The following is a 25,311-nucleotide window of genomic DNA, read 5'->3' as shown; positions in this document are numbered from 1 at the left end:
TGTTTCAAGATTCTTGTGCTTTTGGGAAATTGCAACTCGTATAAATTCAATTTACTCCATCCTTTTGCAGCACAAGCACGAACACCGAAATGGAGTAAAAGAGGCAACATTTGTAAAATTCGTAACTTTCGGTCATGCAGTAGTACTAAAAGTCCGGCTCTGTGATGTAGTGGTTATTGTGATTAGCTGCCACTCCCGGAGGCCCGGGTTCGATTCCCGGCTCTGCCACGAAATTTGAAAAGTGGTAGGAGGGTTGGAACTGGGTCCACTCAGCCTCAGGAGGTCAAGTGAGTAGAGGTGGGTTCGATTCCCATCTCAGCCATCCTGGAAGTGGTTTTCCGTGGTTTCCCACTTGTCCTCCAGGCGAATGCCGGGATGGTACCTAACATAAGGCCACGGCCGCTTCCTTCCCTCTTCCTTGTCTATCCCTTCCCATCTTCCCATCAACCACCAAGGCCCCTGTACAGATTAGCAGGTGAGGTCGCCTGGGCGAGTTACTGGTCATTCTCCCCAGTTGAATCCCCCGACCCAGAGTCTGAAGGTCCAGGACACTGCCCTTGAGGTGGTAGAAGTGGGATCCCTCGCTGAGTCCGAGGGAAAAACTGACCCTGGAGGGTAAACAGATTAAGAAGAAGACGTACTACTAAATGAAAGTACCAATTGTGTATGGGTATAGGAAAGCCGTTACAATTAAGACTGATGTCATTTCTATCGCTAGTAAAAGAATGCGATTATAACCTAATTCCTTTCCACGCTTGCCGGCAACTATATTTCGATTTACGTTTACGTGTGATTTCACCGATCGAGCTGGCCGTGCCGTTTGGTTCTCGTATCTTCGAGGTTCCATTGCGAGATGGTGGGTTCAAATTCCACCGTTGGAAGCCCTGAAGATGATTTTCCGTGATTTCTCATTTTTACACCAGTCAAATGTCTGGGCTGTACGTTAATTAATACCAAGACCTAGAGGATGCTGATCAGGTCACCGGATATGTGACATTCCGTTTGTCTAGCGTGTATCTATGTTAACGCGTAAGTGTGCTAAAGGTACACGCATTCACAGAAATAGTGTAACGATATAAACAAAGCATGGCGTCATCCCACCTCTTCGCCTGCAGGTAGACAACCCGCTATACGACTGTTGCACCTCCAATTCATTCTACTCTGTCATTACTCTCAGAATTTCCACATCATACGCATTAATGTTCAAGAAAAGTAGAGGTATGTAATGGAAGATCTTCCAAAGCTCAGTGTAAAGGGCTCAATCACCCTCAAAATGCTAAACTCACAACAAAATTACAAGTTCATAACACTAAAAAACTGTAGAGTTCGAAATGTTTCAGGAGGTTTGTCTCACATACAATGTCATGTTTAATTTTAGGGAATTAAGTTTCTCATTTTGAAGTCATCGATTTGAATGTGCAGTTCGTAACATTGCGTGCACATATTAGCTTATAGATTATTCTGTGGTGGACTCATCAACTTACGATAAATCCAACTGCAACTGAGATGTTTTATTCACTATGAGCTCAATAGTTAAATTAATAAACTATTTTACGACGAGCATGATAGGCGATTGACGTCATTACTGGCTTCTTACCTAGGGGAAAGATGTTCGTATTCCGGAATATTTGAAAAATGTATCACATCCCTGTGGTTTGGATTCTACGTTAATCTGAAGGTATCGTGTCTGTGATAATGGTATCAGAATACATTCAAAAGTACAGGTTTACTTGTCGTTTTAACGTTTTCTGGGTAAGTACAGAATTAGGGAATAAACCCTAATAAATTCCCAAAACTTGCGAGGACGTGGTCGATCTACAGGTTATGAAGTGTCGTTAGTATGTAAGGTTGGAGCTCCCGAAAAACATTCTGGTTTCCAATTGGTCAAACACACATTGCATGTACTGTCACAGGGAAATCTCGAATGTTGTTTGTGACCATAGACAAATATTTTCTTGTCTCAGGGGTAAAGAGGCGTAGCTAGCCAGTGAAATGGTCTCATTCTCTGAAATGGTATTTCTTTTATAAATCTTTGGCAATAAAGATTTAAAATACTAAATCTTCTTGCATCCTACAAGTCCATCACTCAGTGTGAACGAGTTTATGGTGTTGGTTCATGTCCATTTCCGTAATTGATATTCTGTAGTTGATATTTCTTTAGTCCGCCTCTGTGGCGTTGTGGTCGCTGTGATTAGCTGCCACCCCCCGAGTCCCGGGGTTCAATTCCCGGCTCTGCCACGAAATTTTAAAAGTGATACGAGGACTGGAACGGAGTCCACTCAGCCTCGGGAGGTTAACTGCGGAGGAGGGGGTTCGATTCCCACCTCGGCCGTCCTCGTGTTTTCCGTGGTTTCACCCCTTCTTCTCCAGGAAAATTCCGGGTTGGTACCTAATTTAAGGCCACTTCCTTCCCAATTCCTTGCCTACCCTTTCCAATCAGCATAGCAGGTGAGTCTTCCTGGGCGAGGTACTGGCTCTCCTACCCAGTTTCATCCGCGACCAAATGTCTCACGCTTCAAGACGCTGTCCTTCAGGTGGCAGAAATGGGATCCCTCGCTGGGTCCGGGGGAGAGACCAAACCACCTGCCACCTGGATGACAGACGTAATAATGCAGATGAATGATGATTGATTGTGATTGAGGCAGTTTGATTTCTAAAGGGTAGAAAACAGTCCATTCAGCTCTCCATATCGCATGATGTCGGCATGGTTTTCCTTTTAGCCCAGTATTCCTTCATGCGTAATGAATGGGCGTGTTTTGTTTGCAGGGACCATAAATGTCGGTTATTCCCCTCATCATCCTCAAAACCCCGTGTGCGTATGATTTCTCTGATTTCAACTTGGTCTAATAGATTTGGTGATCCTAATTCCTTCAGGTCCTTCTTTGACTGTTTGTAACAATTTGTTCGAGTGGTTTTATTCCTTAAGAATATGTAAATTCTGTGAACAGTTTGTTTGAGTTTGTGCCCCACGAATTGTATTCTTCGCATGCGCATTGTGTCTGTAATTTCGTGGACTCTTGTATATATTTCCGAATTTGATATTTTGGAAGATGTATTCCATCTTTGATTCTGGGTTCTAGGATTTTTCGAATTATTTTGCGTTCTTAAATTTCTCACTGTCCTTTTGGTGCTTTTTGTCGAAGATTGAGAGTTTCTGATGCGTGGTGACATATTATTATTATTATTATTATTATTATTATTATTATTATTCCAGGATTGCCGTGGTTTACAGAGCTGTAAGAAGCTGCTGGGGTGAATCGGTGGACAAGGAATTAACTAGAGCACAAGTTTACACCATAAATTTCGAAATGTTATTTCTTTCCTTCTTAATTTTTTAATTTAAAATTTGATAAATAGAAGATCTGATTAAACAATAAAAACTTATAACGAGCTCGTCAGCTCCAAGAACAATAGCTTAAAGTCCAAAACTCAGGTACTAAACATGAGAGATTTTCAAAGAAAAGAGCTGGATAGTTCTTGGCATGTACAAAATTGATAAGAGCTAGAAAACTCCAGAAAAATACCCTTTGTCGGAGTCTGCGCTCCAACTATATCATCTTCCATCCTCTCAGACAAATCAGTTTATAATAGTGCACTTCCAACCAATCAGTTGCTCTTAATTAAAAGAAAATGTACACACGGTAGATCCAAGGTGGGCTTTTCTATTGCTCAACAGTTTATAACTTCCTATCCCTCAAGGGACTTCACACCAGACTCAATCATACACACCACAATAGATTTTTACCCATACTAAATGGCCTTAATGACAAAAGAAAAGTTTGGTTGTAACCGGCCATAGACAAAATGCAAAGGAGTCGAAACACACGCACTCCTACTAGAAAAACTTAAAACCCTAAGTGGAATTATGGTCCAACAATACAGAGGCTAAGCATATTCTACACCGGGGTGACTAAATGAGAAACATTAAATACCAAAAGGGTGTTTAGAAATTCAGAGTCTTAGAAACTTTGGGCATCTCATACCAAGTTGAATGGGAATCAACAGAGGGTAATCACTCTTTGTTGTCTAACATTACAGATTTCCCAGTAAGGAATAGAACAGAGTCCTTATACTGGCCGAAAATACTACATTTAAACCACCAGATTTAGAATTTTACATGAAATAAAAGAGGTTGAAAACTTCCCCTCAAATTCTCTGCAGGAGATATCACATGTTTATGTAAATTCTGCAATTATCTTGAGTTGCTGGGCCTTCCGAACGTCGCCGACATCTCCGTAGAACACGCCGCACTCAATTAACTGGAGCAAGAAGAAAGACAATATGCCCTAAAGCTTTTATAGTACTTTTGAGGGGAAGATTCCAGAACTCTTTACTGATAGGCTGGATTCCTGTTCACACACCCGTTTATAATTGGCTAGAGAAAATATTTACAAAATTCTCATAGATTGATTGATATTGGGGAAGGAACCAGCAGAAGATACACGAACGAAACAATCTTCAAACACTAAGGTTAGCCAATAGTAAAAATCAATTTTCTCTTAAGAATTAATTATCGTTAATCCCGCCAGAGAGGGCACTTAGACCGATGGTAGAGACACCTCACAGTAGAAAACCCAAGTATCTTGCATAGCACACGGCCGACTTGATGCGTCGCTCTGGCTAGCTCCTTACCGGCCTTGACAATCGGGTCCACGCACTGTAATCGGAGTAGTTACACAGTTCGACACGTGGCGCTGGCGGCCGACCTATTTGCGGTAGAAATACATACTTCTTTATGGAAAATATACTGACTTTGATTGCCGATTTATCGCAATTTAGAGTTATGGAGAATGTTTCATAGGTTAATACTGTTAAAATGATTCATCCTAAAGGTTACTTTCGTTGCTATTTGCCAAAATGATGTCGTGAAATGAAAATGCGGGGAGATGACTTAGTCCAGCTGACTTTCAGATATTGACTCTGATTGCCGATGTATCTTAATTTAGGGAATAAAATAGTATGTTACATCGACTAATATTGCTAAAATGATTAATCCTAAAGGCTACTTTTTTATGTGTGCCAAAATAACGTCGTGAAATGAAACTGCGGAGGATGGAGTAGTCCAACTGACGTTCCGTTCCTTAATTGTGAGGAATAATAGTAATAGTTTTTATTATCATGGCATTTAGATACATAGCAGAACTTACCACAATACTTTTGTCTTCTGATGTTAATATTGAGATTAAGAGTCATTGTTCAATTAGAGTTTTAAAATTCTTCAAGCGCTGCTCTCGGGAAGAGGGCTGGACAAAACATAAAAATTTTACTTTTCCCATATTCGTTGTATGCATAACACATATTTTGACTCACACATGTTAATTTCATTATATATAGTTCCAGATTACCGGTACATTTCATACACACCTTTCACTAGAATATTAAACACCGGGCAAGTTGGCCGTGCTAAATTCAGACAATAAATTTTACTTGAAATGCAGTAGGGTGGAACAAGTTTGCCGCGCGGCGTGCAGCTGTGAGCTGTGAGCTTGCATCCGGGAGATACTGGGTTCGAACCCCACTGCCGGCAGCCCTAGAGATGGTTTTCCGTGATTTCCCATTTTCACATCAGGCTGTACCTTAATTAAGGCCACGCCCGGTTCCTTCCCACTGCTCGCCCTTTCCTATTCCACCGGCATCATAAGACCAATCTGTGTCGGTGCGGCGTAAAACAAATAGCGAAAAAAGAAGAAGAATTTAAATAAAAATTCCGTGAGAGAAAAGTATTTTGAGTCAATAAATTGTAAACTGTTCTCTGCTCGATGATGATGATGATGCTTGTTGTCTAAAGGGGCCTGACATCTAGGTCATCGGCCCCATTGTTCAGGTAACAACACTTCATACGTTGGCGTTACTGTCATAGCAGTAGTGATTCTTACTTGTCAATGTTTAAATGTTAAAGTTCAGATTATCTTGGATATAAATGTGTTGTGTTGCTGTCATATGGCAAATACGACACCGCCTAAAGGATTATTCTATGAAAGAAAATTCATGAGTAAAATACCTTATTAGCGTGATTAGCTGCCACTCCCGGAGGCCCGGGTTCGATTCCTGGCCCTGGCACGAAATTTCAAAAGTGGTACGAAGGCTGGAACGGGGTCCACTCAGCCTTGGGAGGTCAACTATGTAGAGGGGGATATCGATTCCCACCTCAGACATCCTCGAAGTGATTTTCTATAGTTTCTCACTTCCATAGTTTCTCACTTCTCCTCCAAGCAAATGACGGGACGGTAACTATCTTAAAGCCACGGTTGCTTCCTTCCGTCTTCCTTGTCTATGCCTTCCAATTTTCCCATCCCCAACACAAGGCCCCTGTTCAGCATAGAAGTTGCGCTGCCTGGGCGAGTTACTGGTCATCCTTCTCAGTTGTATCACCGACCCACAGTCTCACGCTCCAGGACACTACCCTTGAGGTGGTAGAGGTGGGATCCCTCACTGAGTCCGAGAGAAAAGCCAACCTTGGAGGGGTAAACAGAGTAAGAAAGAAAGAAAGAAGGATAGAAAGAAAGAACGAAGGTAAATACCCGAAATAGAAACGAAAAAGTAAGATGAGAGTGCTACCTGCTTTTAGCCACTCCGTAGTTTTGTCCTGGTCTACAGAGAATTCATGAAATGATAGTGTCCCTTAGCTCTTTTCTTTTTCCTGTTCGGAATACAAAAAAGGCACACAGCAATATATATATATTCGAATATTTCCTAACACAGTTAAAAAAAAAAGCAAATCACCACACCATTAAAAACGAATTAGCGCATAAATTAAAATCCTTGTTCAGGATGAAGTTACAGCGAGAAATCACTTTGTTCTTGTTTCCATAAAATTTCTGCTCGAAGTACGAAAAGGTGAACAAAAATATCACAAATTCCAAGATTTGTAAACACAATTTAAAAAATAGTATCACCACACTATACAATAAAAAATTAACTCACTAGCGCATAACTATCAGATCTCGGTATCAAGCCAACAAGCAGCTCATTGCGAACACATTGCCAACATTTACGACAGCAAAACCATATAAATAAAACTGGAAATGCGGCAATTTGCGGTATACAGCTTCCTGTCAATGGGTAGTAGGCCAGCGCTCCAGCGGCATTACGGTGAAACTTTCCAATTACAGCTTTATGCTGGGCTTCACAAGCGATTGTCAAGGCCGGTATAAGGAGCGCAGCGAGGGATCCAGTCGGCCGTGCATAACATCAGTTCAAGGTCCATTACATAGATGGCCTTATAAAAGGCGCGCAGTTTAACTGGCCGGAGAAGGTGTACCCCGGTACAATTATTATTATTATTATTATTATTATTATTATTATTATTATTATTATTATTATTATTATTCAATGCTGTGCTTAGGGGTAACGGTCCGGATTCTTACCAGGTAGGCCCTGAGTTCGATTCCTGGCCAAGTCACTGCCCTTTACTTGGGTACGAAGGCTGGTTCGAGATCCGCTCATTCTACGCGAAACAACAAGGAGCTATCTGACGGTTAAATTGCGGTTCGAGTATTGAAACCCAAGAAATACGACCGTGAGAATTCGTCTCGCTGACCAAGCCTTACCTCGTTATCAGCAGCAATCGCTTGAAAGGCCAACGAAAATCTGGGAGTCGTGTCTTGTGTTCTTTCTGTAGACTATTTAAATATGTAGAATCTTTTGAATATAGAATTTATATCCAAATATATTTAACACAGTGTCCTATTGATAAATCAATGATTTACACCTCTACACCACCACTAGCCGGAGAAAGACGATGTGACCCATTCTGTTTCTGTTTCTCTTCCACCTTCTTCTGGCCTTTTTCCATTTTCTTCTGGCCTTCTTCCATCTTCTTCATCGCAAGTAGACCTAGAAGAACTACTAAAGGCCTGGCGAAAGGATGTGTGAGAAAGAGAGTAGGTTACGGAACTTATCGAGGAAGGAAGAGAGAACAAGATTGAGTGAAAATATTTGAGCAATGAATAACATGAGCTCCAGAGATACAAACTTTGAATTTTTTTGCTCCAAGCAAAGAATAGCGGCGAAAATGTACATCAAGAAAAGCGAAATAAGGTTTCTTTTTTCACATATTTTTCAGAAAAAGAGTAATCTATGGTGAATTGGTGGAACGATCTCCAATGAAAATACGTGTCGAAGTGGAAGAGAAGGATATTAAGGATTCAAAACTTGTTTCCGAGAAGTGGTGAGGTTATGTGTGAAGCATACATGACCCGTGAAGCTCTCCCTTTCTCGTTGAAAACGCAGAACGAATAATAAATCACTGTCTTGCATGTAGCGATTGGTAACTGTGCACTGTCGACTTGATCCCGATCATCAGACAGCCACCGTCTAATTACCTGTGTAATCAAGCACAAGCAATCCCTGTTGTTGTGTATAATTACGTCATATACAACCATACCCGAAAGTCCCGTTCCTATTGCACACCTACAGTACCCTCAGACCACATTTCCAACAATGATATATTCCTACAATACATTAAAAAGTCATGTTTCAAGAAATGTGCAATTGTAGTTTGAAATGACTTTTGGTAATACCATCTCCTAAAGGCTTAAACACATATCAAGAAAGACAGCCTCCGTGACTCGAGAATAAATCCTTCTGAAGGTCTATTATTATTATTACTATCATTATTATCATGTGTCAGCCAAGGAATGTGGAGGTAGTGTGGCTACCTCACACCTGGAGTCTCAAGATCGATTTCCAGCCAATCCAGAGATTTTAATTCTGGACTGACGGCTGGAACGTGAGCCATTTAGCATCATGCGATCAACTGAGAAGCTGAATGATGCGGAAGACATCGCACACGGTCAAGAAAATCAAGAAATACGACTGAAGATCCCGTCGCGCTGAGCGCGTCGTAATGAGGATGAAATGGTGATGAAGACGACACGTATACCCAGTCCCAGTAACCAGCGAAATTAACCAATGACGATTAAAATTCCAGACCCTGTCGGGAATCGAACCCGGGACAGTTGTGATCAAAGGCCAGCACGCTAACCATTTAGCCATGGGGCCGGACACGCAAGAAATAAATTCTGTAGAAGTGAGCTGCCGGCGGTTCACAGCGAGAGGGACTACACCAGAATTGTACCCGAGCAACACAGACGGAAAATGAAGAAAGGCAACGAATCAATGGCTGTTACTACCATTGTGCTTCCTCCCTATGAATATATTCATAAAACAGAAAATGTTATGTAGTTATTTTAATAACTCACGCGCAAAAATGCCTCATCCTTTTTTATGTATCTTTCATAATACATTACAAAGTACAGGACAATACCCTTTAATCACGAGGAATTATGGATGTGTTCACTCCTTGTAGGTTCATAAGAGCAATAATGTTTTCTTAACGTGGAATGAGCTATAGGCCACCGATGACAGCTGTTGGCATAGCTGTGGAGGATCAAACCGGCCTTCGGGCTGAATATCCAACAAACATGTTGCCTATTTGGGACACCGTACTGTAGACAGTGATTTTGCAGGAAATGACTTATTACTTGTGTAAATATCGTTATAGGGCTGGGTTTATGTATTTTATAAAATCTTGCAAATTCTTTGTATTACTCATGTCTTTCGATCAAGCAGATTACTTTTAGAGTATGGTAATCGAAAATGAAAGTTGCTCTTTGTTATTAAAAATGTAAGAGTTGTCCTGGACTTCGTTAGGAAACATCACTGTCGGTTGGAAGGTATTGATCTGGTTGCAAGGACCAATATTTAATATAATCGTAATTAATACATTGTACCGAGCTAGTAGCTACGTGGCTTGAGTCTCTTAGCGATCAGCTTGCATTCGGGAGATAGTGGATTCTAAACCCACATTGTCTGCAGCCCTCAAGATGGTTTTCTTTGGTTTCTCATTTTCTCACCAAGCAAATATGCAAACAAATTTGAACAAGGCGCAAATGTCTTCTATCCGCACGACGGTTCTGCAATGAGATTTGCATAAATATTAGCGATCTGAACTATCGGGACCCCTAAAATTTATGCAACCTTACTGACGAAGCCTTAGAGCGGGTAGATCATATTTGCGCCTTCTTCAAATATGTTTGCATTTTAACTTATTCGTGCCTACAATTCCCATCTCTAAACATAACTGAGGTCACGATCGCTTCCCCGTCAGTCCCAGATTTTTCCTATCCCCTCGTCGCCCTATTACCTGCCTGTGACAGTGCGACGTAAAGAAAAAAATTATATATCGCGATTAAAGTTCTTCAATTGAGCGGGACACATTTTCGAAATAAATATTCGGTCATAGAACTTGGTAATAATAATAATTTCGTGTTGCTATTTCTAGCCGAGTGCAACCCCTGTAACGCAGACCCTCCGATGAGGGTGGGCGGCATCTGACATGTGTAGGTAACTGCGTATTATTGTGGTGGATGATGGTGTTACGTGTGGTATGTCAGTTGCAGGCATATTGGGAACAGAAAAAAACACCCTGCTCCCGGGCCATTGGAAATGACCAATGAAGGTTAAATTCCCCGACCCGGCCGGGAATCGAACCCGGGACCCTCTGAACAGAAGGCCAGTACGCGGACCATTGAGCCAACGAGTCACACATATAACTTGCTTATACTCCATGCTTCAATTCATTTCATGTTAAAAATGGAGATTAGGATGTCGATTTTATTTATTTCCTATTTTCAGAAAACTCGTTTTTATGGTGGCCACGTGGTTTCGGTTGCGTCACTTGCATTCAGGATATAATTGGTTCGAAACGCCTACTGTCGGCAGCTCTGAAGATGGTTTTCCGTTGTTTCCCATGTTTTCACTCCAGGCTGTACCTTCGCATACTTCCCGTGTTGCTGCACATTTTGTGTAGAGGGTTTTGTCGCATAAAGCCCATTATGAACACATTTAGGAAAATTACCACTGACTACTCCTCCCTGGAATACTCTATATCCCATTATCACACAATTGTCGACAATCACAACCAAGCAAATTACGGGGAAATGGTGACACACTGAGTCATCACTCGTAGGCTCACAACTAGTGAGACGTTTGTGTCAGTTACGAAACCGAGCTAAATTTGACTCTGCCTTCAATTACTTACACCACAATCCTTATACTGCTAATAATAAGAGTTGGCGTCTGACATTTCTTAGAGGGAGGTCCGTTTACTGCCTGCCGAGGCGGGATAAAAGGAGTGGCTGTGTGGTTGCCATGGAAACGAGGGTGGGGCGACTGCGGTTGCCATGGAGATAACACTTCAGGGCAGCTCGTCTTGCTGGGAGTTGCCAAACCTGTCACTGTCACTGATAAGAACCTGATTGTTTGTATATGAGTGGTCGCAAATGGGACGACACCGCCTGGCCAGGTAGTCTACAACAGATCACAGCGGTCAGAATGAAGGAGGGAACAACTGAGCCGGAAGCGAGGCGTAAGAGTATGTAGAAAGGAATGCTGGAATGTGGCAACATCGTGAAATGGCACGTGCAGTGCTCCTCCCTCCAACCTTACCTGTCAGACGCCAACTCTTATTATTAGCAGTATAGTTAATTCATTCCTGTTAACTCCGCTTTGGCTAGCTCAGGTTTCTATTTCATCCCAAATGTACTGGATTTTTAAAGCGTAGATAACATTTCTGTTCTTCACCTTCCATTGCCTTTCTTCAGATGATGCCGTCATTCTTAGAAAAATAGATGCCATGTGAGAGGCTCAGACGACAGAGAGCTTGGCCCTCTAGCACCTTGTTGGTGGATTCGATAATGGCTTAGTCGGGTGGTATTTGAAAGTGTTCAAGCATGAAAGCTTCATGTCGGTAGATTTTACCAGATCATAAAAGAATTCCTGCGGGACAAACTTCCCGCACAATGGGACGTAACAACATTATTATTATTATTATTATTATTATTATTATTATTATTATTATTATTATTATTATTATTGGGAGTCTCCGTGGCTCAGGTGGCAGCGCGCCCGCCTCTCACCGCTGGGTTCCGTGGTTCAAATCCTGGTCACTCCATGTGAGATTTGTGCTGGACAAAACGGAAGCGAGACAGGTTTTTCTCCCGGTACTCCAGTTTTCCCCGTCATCTTTCATTCCAGCAACACTCTCCAGTATGATTTAATTTCATTAACCATTGCCCCAGAGGAGTGCGACAGGCTTCGGCAGCCGGCACAATTCCCATCTTCGCTGCTAGAAAGGGGATTCATTCATTCCATTCCTGACCCGGTCAGATTACTGGAAACAGGCCGTGGATTTTCATTATTGTTATTATTATTATTATTATTATTATTATTATTATTATTTCTTCTTTTTTCTTCGAATTCCACGATCTATTGACCACGTAACATAAATTTCTCATATTTTTGTCTCCTTTCTTGATTTTCAGTCTCTCCAGGACTTCTTCCTCTTTCCACTATGTTCTTTTTTTTTTCTTTCATCCGACCAGGCAGACGCTTTGTGTCTTATTCCTGAAAACCACGAACTTTCTAATTATATTGCGAAATGTACGCCTGTCTTAGAATTTCTGCTCTATTAGTTTTTTATTATTATTACTTCAAAGCGCTTGGAGCTCATAGAAGTTTTAACTGTTGCAAAACCCAAGAATGCAGCGTATTTCGGTCATGTCTTCCAAAATGACAAAAACAACTGATCATAGGAGGCAAGATGGAAGGGAAACATGAACGCGGACGAGGGAGATTAACCTGGGGGCGGAATATTCGACATTGGCTCGACGTCCATGGTATGGCAACTCTGGTACTGGAAACCCGTATAGGAAAATAAACTCCACGTGGGTCGTCAAATTTGGGTGAAGAGTGTTGTTACCTTTTGCTATTCGTTTTACGTCGTACTCAGACAGACAGACAGACAGACAGACAGACAGACAGACAGACAGACAGACAGACAGACAGACAGACAGACAGACAGACAGACAGGTCTCATTGTGACGATGGGGTAAGATAGGATTAGGAAGCAAGCGATCGTGGCCCTAAATTAAGTTACAGCCATAGTATTTGTCTGGTATGAAAATACGAAACCATGGAAAACCAATTTCACGGCTGCCGAAAATGGAGTTCGAACTCACTATATCCAGAATTCAGGCTCCTAGTTTGGTGTCTTAAATCCCAAAGCCAACTCTCTCGACAAATTTAGAAACTCTTCCATCTTTTGGACGAACGCTGCTTTTTCCCTTGAAACAACCATCAATGCAACCACCCAAACACGTCACATTCAATCAATGCTAATGTTAGCTTAAATTAATGCCCATGGTATGATATATCATACGTCTCACACAATATTCACTTCCCGTTTTGACAGTATTGTAAGTCGAGAGAATTCGTTGCTTCAGGTTGGTAGTATACTGTTGTCTGCTGCCTTCTTTTTACATGTAGGATATTAGTTTAAAAAATCCTTTTATTACATTTAATTTATTTCAACTTAATTTAATTTCATCGCTCATCATTTTTATTATTAACTTAATGTGTATTTACTCTAATTGTTGTAATATAACACAATGCAATATTTGAGTGCCTTATTAGATTGAAGAGGAGGCCTGAAGGCCTTAATCTTTCTTTCCTTCTTTCTTTCTTTCTTTCTTTCTTTCTTTCTTTCTTTCTTTCTTTCTTTCTTTCTTTCTCTTTCTTAATCCGTTTACTCTCCAGGGTTGGTTTTTACCTCGGACTTACCAAGCGATACCACCTATACCGCCTCAAGGGCAGTGTCTTGGAGCGTGAGACTTTGGGTCTGGGATACAACTAGGGAGTAGGACTAGTATTTCGCCCAGGTGTCCTCATCACCTATGCCGAACAGGGACCTTGTTGGGGGATGGCAACATTGGAAGGGATGGACATAGTGGAGGGAAGGAAGCGGGCGTGGCCTTAAGTTAGGTACCATCCTGACATATGCCTGGAAGACAAGTGGGAAACCACGGAAAACCCTTCTAGAGTGGCTTAGGTAGGAATCGAACCCTCTCTATTCAGCTGACCTCCCGAGGCTGAGTGGACCCACTTCCAGCCCTCGTAACACTTATCAAATTTCGTGGCAGAGTTGGGAATCGAACCCAGCCCTACGGGTGACAGCCCTACTAACTACTACACTGCATAGGCGCACAGGCCTTAATCTTGCCATGTATAATAAAACACTACTAACTAATTAACTTCTATGTGATTTTCATCCGTTTACCCCTCCTCCCTCTTATAACAGAACTGACTGAACTCGTTCAACAATGATTGGGAACAAGCATAATTTTTAAATTTTTTTTTATGAAGTATACCCATAAAATAGCAGGAAATTATATTACATTCGAGTAAGCTTCTTTGTTTGTTTTCTATCGTTAAATAAATATTTACAATCATTCCACCTTTAATAGCTACTCAACTGAGGTTGGAGATAGGAAGGGTATCTGACAGTAAAAAAGCCATATAATTTCATCACACCTTATCCCCAACCCCATATCTGGAAACAGGACTACATTCATATTTTATATAACTCATGACTCATGAGTTTGTGTAACAGTACATGATTTAGAAGGAGAAGAAACAAATCACTTAAATCATCTTTGCATTTCGTTTCTAGATAATCAGGAGCGTAGCCAGGAGGGGAAGGGGTGTTACTGGGGTTAGAATCCACCCCTACCCATTGAATTTGTACAAAAAATATGTAGAAACTGACAATAAACAATACAAAATAAAAATTCAGATATATAATTGTAGAACCAACAGATCTTTAGTTCACTTACGAGGGGCGTACCATATTGTTTTACACTTTATTTTTTGTACGTCCGGATAATGTTCACATTTCACTTTTGAAGGTGGTGACGTGTAACTAGTGTCTAGTTCCACCGTTTGGTAGCAGCACACGCACAGGGGCCAACGAATGCACTCGTCATAACCATGTCATAACAACACTGTCAGTGTAGGAGCAGACAACATGCAAAAGCAACCATCAGGGACAGCGCTATACGACTTGGTTCTTATAGAAATAAGGCGCGACCACTGCAGAAATTCATTGGCGCTTGGTGACAGTTTACAACTGGGTGGAAGGTTGGAAAACAGGGCGAGTATCGGTGGACGAGGGAACCAGTTTTGGAAGGAATGTGACAGGGTCAACACCAGCCAACATTGTTCGGGTCTAACAGGCCATCCAAAGAAAGAAATGTATCACATTTACGGAAATGGAGGCAGCCACGGGAATTAGCCGAAACCTCCTGCAGCGGATCATACATGGCCACTTACAGTTGGGGAAGGCGTCATCCACGTGGCTGCCTAGCCTCTTGTCTGCAGACGAAAAGCAGAGGCGTGTGGACGTGTGCATAGAACTTTTACAACGCCATGATCAAGATCCGGCCGACTTCATGGCTTGGCTTGTGACTGGTGATAAGACATGGCTCTTTAGGAGCAGTCCACCGCCAAGGAAATGTTCAGTTGATTATCTCCTGTTCGGGAAAATGAAGAAACCTCTGCGTGGTCGCCGTTTTGCGGATTTTGCAGAGCTGGACACAGCTGTCAAGGCATGGGTACGCAGTACTCCGAAAGAATGGTTTCAGGAAGGTCTGAACACATCGGTGGTAAAAGTGCATACAGTTACAAGGAGATTATGTTGAGGAGGTGGACGTAACAACTGAAGTGTAATGTACTTCATTTGGGTAGAAAAAAATAAAGTGTAAAACAATGTAGTGTGCCCTTCGTATCAGTGTCCTTATAATGACAAGTAATTGATGCACCTTCATAATGTTCTACCATCATTTTGTAAATATCCCCCCCCCCCCAACAGCCACCCCATCTGCCGATCCTTGCTACGTTACTGTGCAGATTGGTTCCCATATTATAAAATACATTGAAGTTTCGGTCTTCCACTATTACCACTATTCCACTGTTACGAACAGTGGCGGCTGGTGAAGAAAATCAGCTGTGTGCTGTAACACATCCCCACTCCAAAAAAATAAAAATATTTAGAAACATGCCGGTATGTGGTTTTTAAGAGGCTCTCCACTGAGTTGTCCACACTGAACAAACACGCAAACAACGCCAACACATATACACATTCCTCATTGAAAAACTATAAAACTATATAATAAAACACACAATAACACCTGCAATGGCAAAATATTCACGATCTCAAACACTTGGTGTGAGCGCGCAAAAACAGAACTTACCAATGTTACCAACATCATTGAAATAAAACCAGCAACGTCGTAATGCAAAATTATATGTTATGTTTGTATAGTGTCATTTATAAACTAGACTTTTTTAATTAAAGAAAATCACAATATCATGTCCTTATTTTGACAACATAAAAAGTACAAATTTTATAGTTCATCGATTTACAAATGTGGCTATGGAATAGGCAAGTTGGTAGTATTCTATCCTCTTTGGTATTAAAATACCTGGCGCGAACAACTCTATAGTATTTTATTTTCCCCGTTTGCTTTGAGCGATCCCCTCTTAAATACTACCGCTGAGTCAAGACGGTGCCATCTGCCACCTTCTCATATCGGTCGTAATGCAAGTGTGACTACTGCCTCTCTGTGGACGAACGAAGAATCGCTGTGAAGTGATGTCTTGGCTGTTGTTTCCACAGCCTATCGGAACACATTCTCTTTGTATCGGAAAAGTTCGGCACGCATGCGCAAAAGGCAGAGTTCCTGGTTTCTGGCTAAAAGCTCGCTGAGCTGTGATCGCACAGCACCCGGCGTGGAGCGCACCAATAGTTACCTGGTTGTGAGGGGAGTTGAATAATTTCCTATTCTTTGGCTGACGTCTTTTTCAATGCACTGTATTTGATTGTAGATAATATTTTTAAACTAATTTTTTTTCCCAATAGCCAATGTGCTGCGGCACTTCAGCACATAAGGTACGGCCGCCCCTGGTTACGAATAAAACACCCTCTGTGTTATTAATCTCCTTTATTTCAGGATAACCAAGTAAATGCACACACACATATTCTAATCAACCATGAATGACCACGCTTACAAACTGTTATCTATTTACAAGTCTACGTTCTTTTACACACAGAAGACGGTTAGGCCCGTTACTATCTGTTACCTATTCAGAGGGTCGGCTTACAGTACTTTCGCTTCTCCACGTCCAGTCACCGCACCCAGCAACTGCGTGCTGGCAGCTAGGTTTAAACACATGGCTACCGGTCACTGTTCCTTGGTTCGACTTTACTAAGAGAGAATGACAATGCTCAAGTTACCATTTCAACGTAACATTTGGACAGCTGAAGCAGTTGGTTTGGGATCTTGCGCACGTTGGAGTGCGAAGAAGAAGAATAAGGAGGAGAAGAAGAAACTGAGTACCCACCACCAAAACTTGTAATCATTATAACTCAGGTATAGGAGTTCTTGACCTAACGGACATATTGAGAGGCCTGTACGGAATGAGGACACCCTCCAAGAAGTGATATTGGCCTCTCTCAGGTTCTATCTCAATGAGTCTATCGTCACTTTACGAATCCTATATGGACGGTTCCATGATGATTTCCTCTGCTAGAATTCTCCTGGAGAACTGTACTGCACTATCTGTGGGGCCCTTAGTCTGTATAAACATCTAACACTTAAATAAAGGAAGACAGCGTAGTTAGGCAGATACGATTAAATGAATCACTTACTTGCTTGGCAGAGCACCGACTGAGGCTGTGCATATTGTGGAAAGTCTGCCAAATTTCATGTTGAGTGCAATGTTGGCCTTCGACCTGAATATTGTTTTGCTGCTTATCATACCAAATAATTGATATCTGAGGCTAAATGTGTGTCAGTGGAATAATGAATGCATGATGTTTCATAATTTACTGGTTTATTCTTGTGTTAGACATTTTTGTTATTGTTAATGCCCTTGTTATGATATATCATACGGGTCATTATTACGGCATTACCAAAATTATTAGAATTTCAAAGAATGTCAAGGAAAAACTTTTCTCTTGACGTCTTAATTGTAGAGGTGATTATGACAACCGACAAATTGTTTTCCAAATGACCTAACACCTGTCACATTAATTTATAATGTTACTGATTTTACATCCCACTAATTACTTTTACGATTTACGGAATCACCCAGGTGCAGCAGGAGTTCTTTTACGTTCCAGTAGATTTACCGACACGAGGTTGACGTATATCAGCACCTTCAAGTAACACCGGACTGAGCCAGTTTCGAACCTGCCATGTTGGGCTCGATCCGGCACTTGTCATGTGTATTACTTAGGTACATTTATAGCAACCTCCATATGTTTGTACTAAATCAACCTGTAAGGCACCACAATATATTACAATTCAAGGCCTGGATTCAAAGTAAGGTAGTGTTACATAAATTACACCTTTGGGAGCTATCACAAAGCGCTCAGAAATACGACGAGGCTATTCTCTAAGACTGCCGAGTCTGTAAACTACAAACTTGAATAAATTGGATGCAATATAGAACAGTGACAAGCGCTGTATATTTTTCTTACAAAGTGACTCCTTCCACATAAAGAAACATGTGTAGCAAGGCAAAGGTGTTTCCTGACAATATAACAGAGTACTGAATTGGTTATAAATGAAGAAAAATAGCTAAGAATAAGCAAAGTAGACGACATGTTTTTAGGGGCTGCCTGGCCGAGGCGGTAAAGGCGTGCTCGGTTCGCCCGGAAGGACGTGCGTTCGAATCCCTGTCAGGAAGACTCGAGATTTCCACTTCCGGAGGTGCATATAGCCCTGAGGTTCACTCATCCTACACCAGAAATGAGTACCAGGTTAATTCCTGGGGGCAAAGGCTGCCGGGCGTAGAGTTAACCACTCTTCCCCATCACGTGCCGCGATTAACAATAATGGTGGAAGCCTTTACCTTCCACTCCTCCAAGGGCCTTCATGGCCTGTCTAGACGACATGTTTGAAATTACTGCATACACCTTCGCAAGTTGCGTGTGCGTTGTAACAATGAAAGATATTCAAAGTCAAGCTGCACTGAACAAGTTAGTAACATTGGATGAGTAATTATTATGCTGCTAGTTGCTGAATAAGGATACACGAACTCGTCACTGCGATGAGGACTATGCCAATACATTCGTGAAGGGAATTATATAGGTTACCATGCTTTGTTTAGGTTTCCACTCTCTCCTTAGTCACTAACTACGGTCACTATCCGTGTATCCCATTCTAATGAGAGGAGCACTTTCAATGTTGGCAGACATGCAGTCACACTTCAGTGAAAGTCAAATAATATAGCGAACAATACTGTCACCATTGTTACCGTACAACCAAGGTCCTTGACTTCACGTCTGAGTCTACGTGGACTTCTGCTTGGCTTGCCAACACTCCCAGAATCAAATATAATCTTCCATGAAAGTTTAAATCATCTTCTTCTGCCACTTCTCGCACACTTGCGGTTCGAGGGTGTGAACTGTGTCGCACTTGTGTATTTGTCCCCGTTTCCAAGCCAGATGCCCTTCCTGACACCAACTCTATGGGGAAGGATGTAATTACTTTTACGTGTTACTGTGGTGGTTGGTAGTGCGGTATGTTGTCTAAATATGAAGATCAGAATGTTGGGACAGCACGAACACCTATTCCTTGGAGCAGAAGAATGAATCAGACTCGACCCGGCCTGGAATCGAAACTAGGGCCCTCTGAAGCGAAGGCCTCAACGCTGACCATTCAGCCAAAGAGTCGGACCCTTGAAAGTTTAAATCTCTTCCGGAATTATGTCACGCCTGCAGAAACACTTATTATTTTACTTTTCAAACAACGAATCTATATTTGTTCACCAAAAGTTACCAGGTTGGGTTATATATTATTATCCAGTCCGGAGAAAGAGATAATAGTCACTGTTATGTCAACGTCGCGGTTCCTTTTGAACATTATGTTGTTTATAACAGTTTCAGTTCAATGTTTTGTGTGGGGCAACGGAACTGGAAGTAAGTGTATTATCATTGTCAAGTTCGGAGTCGAAAAAAAAATAATAAAAAATTGCTATTGCACTATAATGATGAGTGGAAAAGTTCATATATTTGGTTAGTAAAGAAACGTGATATTGAAGTCGAATATAGTGATTACCGTCGAAGTTTTTCAATTAAGTTCGATCCCAGCAGTCCTGAAAATGTTTTTCCTTGGTTTCCCATTACAACACCAGGCAAATACTGGGGTTGTACCTTAATTACGGCCATGCCTAGCCCTTTCCCGTCCATCCGTCACCGAAACCTTTCATGTATTTAGTGTGACCTTACACCAATAGCAAATAAATAAATAAATAAATAAATAAATAAATAAATAAATAAATAAATAAATAAATAAATAAATAAATAAATAAATAAATAAATAAATAAATAAATAAATAAATCGGCCAATGTCATAATTTCTCATTCAAAATCCTCTAAACACAAACTGTATGAGAAACAAACAAAAAAAAACAACAAAGTGCTATACTTACATCAGCGGCGGCTGATGACAAAATTTTCAGGGGATTCACAACAACATTTGTGTTCACGTCTGAAATATACCAAAGTAGAATGCAAAGAAGTACAAAATCACTTACTAAAATCATTTCGCTAAAAGTTCCTTGTACGATTTCTTCTCTGCTCACAATATGGTAGAACCCTTATAACCGAGGATGCATTTTCCCGAGACTAATCTGTGAGTGTACAAGAAAAGTAAAATCACTACTGCCGGGCTGAGTCGCTCAGGCTTTGGCTCAGGGTCTTGCTTTCTGATCCCGTGATTACGAAAACCTGTTCAAAATTAGCTACGAGCGAAATCTTCCGGCGATGTAATGCAATAGTAAACTTTTGGGCACGGCCGACTTGATGCGTCGCTCTAGCTAGGAGCGCAGCGAGGGATCCAGTCGGCCGTGTTCTGGGAGCTGTGGCCAACAGTGACAGGGGAGGTGCCGGGCCCTTGTGGTCAACTGTAATACTATCTCTGGTTTGAGGGTGGTTGGAGACGGAAAGGCACATTCCTTACCGCGCTCCTCGCTTATGGATATATCTGTGCATAAACCATGACGTCATCTCCATGCGCATGCGTATAGTCTTAAGGTTCGTAGCAAAATCTCCAGTGTGCTCCCTGACATTGTCAGTTGAAACGAACAGCTGTCAGTGTAACGGAGCTTCGATATAAGTCGAATGATTTCGATCGATTGACGAAATCAGGTCAAAAAAAGGAAACAATTTTGAATTGCCGGTATCCATGAATGCGTGAATATGCGTCACAATTGGGTGTTCACGTGCCCATGTGCTCCTGAGAGCCCACCGCCACTGCTCACATCATATTTTTAGGAAGTCTTAAATTATCTCACGTAAGGTTCTCCAGTATCGCAAAGAAAGCCATACCAACTACTGTAAATCAAACACGCTTATACTGTAGAAAATGTGCCAGAAATACGAGTAAAATTTAGAGTATTTGGATTTATCATCATCATCATCTTTTTACCCTCCAGGTTCGGTTCTTCCCTCGGACTTAGCGAAGGATCCCACCTCTACCGCCTCAAGGGCAGTGTCCTGGAGCTTCAGACTCTTGGTCGGGGGATACAACTGGGGAGTACGACCAGTACCTCGCCCAGGCGGCCTCACCTGCTATGCTGAACAGGGGCCTTGTGGAGGGATGGGAAGATTGGAAGGGATAGGCAAGGAAGAGGGAAGGAAGCGGCCGTGGCCTTAAGTTAGGTACCATCCCGGCATTCGCCTGGAGGAGAAGTGGGAAACCACGGAAAACCACTTCCAGGATGGCTGAGGTGGGAATCGAACCCACCTCTACTCAGTTGACCTTCCGAGGCTGAGTGGACCCCGTTCCAGCCCTCGTACCACTTTTCAAATTTCGTGACATAGCCGGGAATCGAACCCGGACCACCGGGGGTGGCAGCTAATCACGCTAACCACTACACCACAGAGGCGGCCTATTGGATTTATAATGGTCATTATTATAGCCCGCCTAGGGGCCAAGATCGTTATGGCATCAAGTCTATATGGTCTGACATCGTGGTTAGACAGTTCGACCGGGCGAGTTGGCCGTGCGCGTAGAGGCGCGCGGCTGTGAGCTTGCATCCGGGAGATAGTAGGTTCGAATACCACTGTCGGCAGCCCTGAAGATGGTTTTCCGTGGTTTCCTATTTTCACACCAGGCAAATGCTGGGGCTGTACCTTAATTAAGGCCACGGCCACTTTCTTCCAACTCCTAGGCCTTTCCTATCCCATCGTCGCCACAAGACCTGTCTGTGTCGGTGCGACGTAAAGCCCATAGCAAAAAAAAAAATAAATAAATATATAGACAGTTCGAATCCCGTTGGTGAGAAAATTGTCACCATTTCATTATTGACATGCAGGGCAGAATAGGTGGTGGTATATAACTCCTAATCACTAGATTGCGTGCCAGAAGTCTGGATTAAATTAAATATCTCTCCGTAGTGCTCATATGGAGTGAGGACATAATGACGGGGTTGATGGTGATTCGTCCGTAGGGTGGAGATGTTAAGGCGTCAGCAGACCCCTTGATGTTATTATACAGGAGTACGCTATGTGAGGAAACCGGACTTTACCCTCTCCCTACCTCATTATGATCACTATCCCACATCCAGACGCGCAAGTCGCCCATGGACATCAAATAGAAAGACCTGCACCAGGTGAGCCAAGCATGTCCTCGAACACTCCCGGCTTACAAAAACCATACGTTCGCTAGACAAATACATAAATTCATTAATTATTAAATAATAAGTAATAATAATGGTGAGCTGAGAAGTTGGCAAGCCAAAACTGCAGATAAACTAGTGACTTGTCCGCAAAGTACACTTCCTGACACAATGATTGGCTGAAAATGCCTAGAAGTCCCCAAGTATAACTATGGCCAATACATAGCAGCACATAGATATTTTGTGGCATGTTCATAGACGGAAGTTTATCTACACAAGTGTTATGGGGATTTTAGGAGAATTCCATCTTTACAATACAATTTAAATTTATTCTGGTCGGAATAACATTAAATCGTGGTAGATATCATCACCTAACACATATGCACCTTGAATTACAAGTTAAATTTTGTTTAAAATCTTGTGGTAATTTTTGTTTTTTGTTTTTACATTTGTCTGAAAGCGAGTGTTAAATAAAATAAGTCAACACTTTCCTGAAGGCTGTAGTTTCTGTTATAATGGACCGTTCCTGAGGGGGAACTTCTCTTAAAAGTACTGCAAGCTGAATGCCGGGCTTGGTTTCGTAAAGATGTTTAAACAGAAGAAGTCTGTGAAAGGAAGAAGCAAGTTTAAAGAAAACGATTCGAAATAACTCTTAAATAATATGATAGTAAAAGAATTGTAGGTGTCTGAGTGCTTAAAACAATACTTGAGACAAGGATATTATTTAGACAATTATTTAGAAAACTACAAACTACAACTATAATTCTCTCAGCCTCTCTATCTGCGAATACAGCTCTGAATTATGACCCTCTAGTAACCCTCATATTTCAGTACAGTGCCTGAGAACTTTCTGAGAATTCTTTCTCTGTCGCTTAATTCCAGTTTTTCAACGAAGCCTTTTCTATTTAGTGACGGTCATTCCATGGGATACAGTGCTTCCGGGTGTAGTGTTTCAGCTTCAGATTCAGTAATAGACATCGTGTGCATAGATGTTTTGAGTCAGACGATACGCTTGTTCGTTAACTCTCGAGGAGAGTGCTGCTTTCGGTGAACACTTGGGTTCAACCCAGTTGCCGAAGTATTTACATTTCTCCATTCGCTTGATTGTGTCCTGTTTTAGTGACATCTCTCTATCATTTTTCATGTTCCTATTGTAATATAACTTTTCTTCTTCTTCCTGGCCTTTCTCCACCCACTTGGGATTGGCACTACATGCATATTTGGCCCAGATTTTCGGCCGGGTATCCTTCCTGGCGCCAAAACTTTTTCGAGGGAGGTACCCACTATTACGTGTCTCTCTGGTAGTTACCGAAGTGCTATGTATTAAGGTAAGGGTTATTCTGCCCGAAGGCAGGTCCGAACCTCCGCAGAGGTGTTCCTGAGCCGGAGTTTACGTGCGGTAGGGTGGCCAGTTCCTTTCTGCTCCTCCATTCCCTTACCCCCAACCAACAGCGCGTGGCAACCCATCCAACTCCTGACCACGCCCAATGTTGCTTAACTTCGGAGATCTCACGGAATCCGGTGTTTCAACGCGGCTACGGCCGTTGGCTATGTATTAAGAGGAACACGAAAACCCAGTCCCAGAGCAAGAGGAATTAATCAGGTGCGGATCCTTAAAATAACCCCACAAAAGGATGTCGCATGTATTTAGGTCGGGGGGTTTGAAGGCCACGCATCTGGAAAATGCCTAGAAATGATGCGCTCGTTACTGAAGGTTTCACTCATCGAAAAGGAATCAATATGCCTCACTAAACAACTGACGTCAGTTTCACGGAATATGACTGCTTAAAGCGCCATATTTTCGCCTAGTGGTAAGACATGAAACTAATAATTTTGTGGCATAATTCCGGAGCGCTTTACTTAGTTGGCATATCTACGAAATTTCAGACTCCTACGATTATTACAGCCCGTGCGCTGAACATTCTCAGTTTAATTGTGGACAACCGGTGCACAGGGGAGACATACTGTATACAGAACTTCTGATGGTGATCAAACACGTCAGCCTCGTGTCGGTCGATTTACTGGCACTTGAAAGAAACCCTACGGGACGAAATTCCTGCACCTCGGTCTCTTCGAAGACTATAAACGTAGTTAATGGGATATAAAGTTATTATTATTATTATTATTATTATTATTATTATTATTATTATTATTATTATTATTATTATTATTATTAATATGTTTACCCTCCAGGGTCGGTTTTTCCCTCGAACTGAGCGAGGGATCCCACCTTTATCGCCTCAAGGGCAGTGTCCTGGAGCTTCAGACTCTGGATCGGGGAATACAACTGTGGAGGAGGACCAGTGCCTCGCCCAGGTGGCCTCACCTGCTATGCTGAACAGGGGCCTTGCGGGGGGATGGGAAGATGGGAATGGATAGACAAGGAAGAGGGAAGGAAGCAGCCGTGGCCTTAAGTTAGGTACCAACCCGGCATTTGCTTGGAGGAGAAGTGGGAAACCACGGAAAAACCACTTTCAGGATGGCTGAGGTGGGAATCGAACCCACCTCTCCTCAGTTGACCTCGCGAGGCTGAGTAGACCCCGTTCCATCCCTCGTACCATTTTTCAAATTTCGTGGCAGAGCTGGGAATCGAACCCGGGCCTCCCGGGGTGGCAGCTTATCACACTAAGCACTACACCACAGAGGTGGACAGAATTATTATTATTATTATTATTATCATTATTATTATTATTATTATTATTATTATTATTATTATTATTATTATTATTATTATTATTGCTCCAGCATTTCCGGTGTGAAAATGGGAAACCACCATCTTAAGGG

The sequence above is a fragment of the Anabrus simplex genome, chromosome 5, assembly GCF_040414725.1.
Source record: "Anabrus simplex isolate iqAnaSimp1 chromosome 5, ASM4041472v1, whole genome shotgun sequence".
NCBI classification, from domain to species: domain Eukaryota; kingdom Metazoa; phylum Arthropoda; class Insecta; order Orthoptera; family Tettigoniidae; genus Anabrus; species Anabrus simplex.
Note: the sequence above shows the minus strand (reverse complement) of the source record.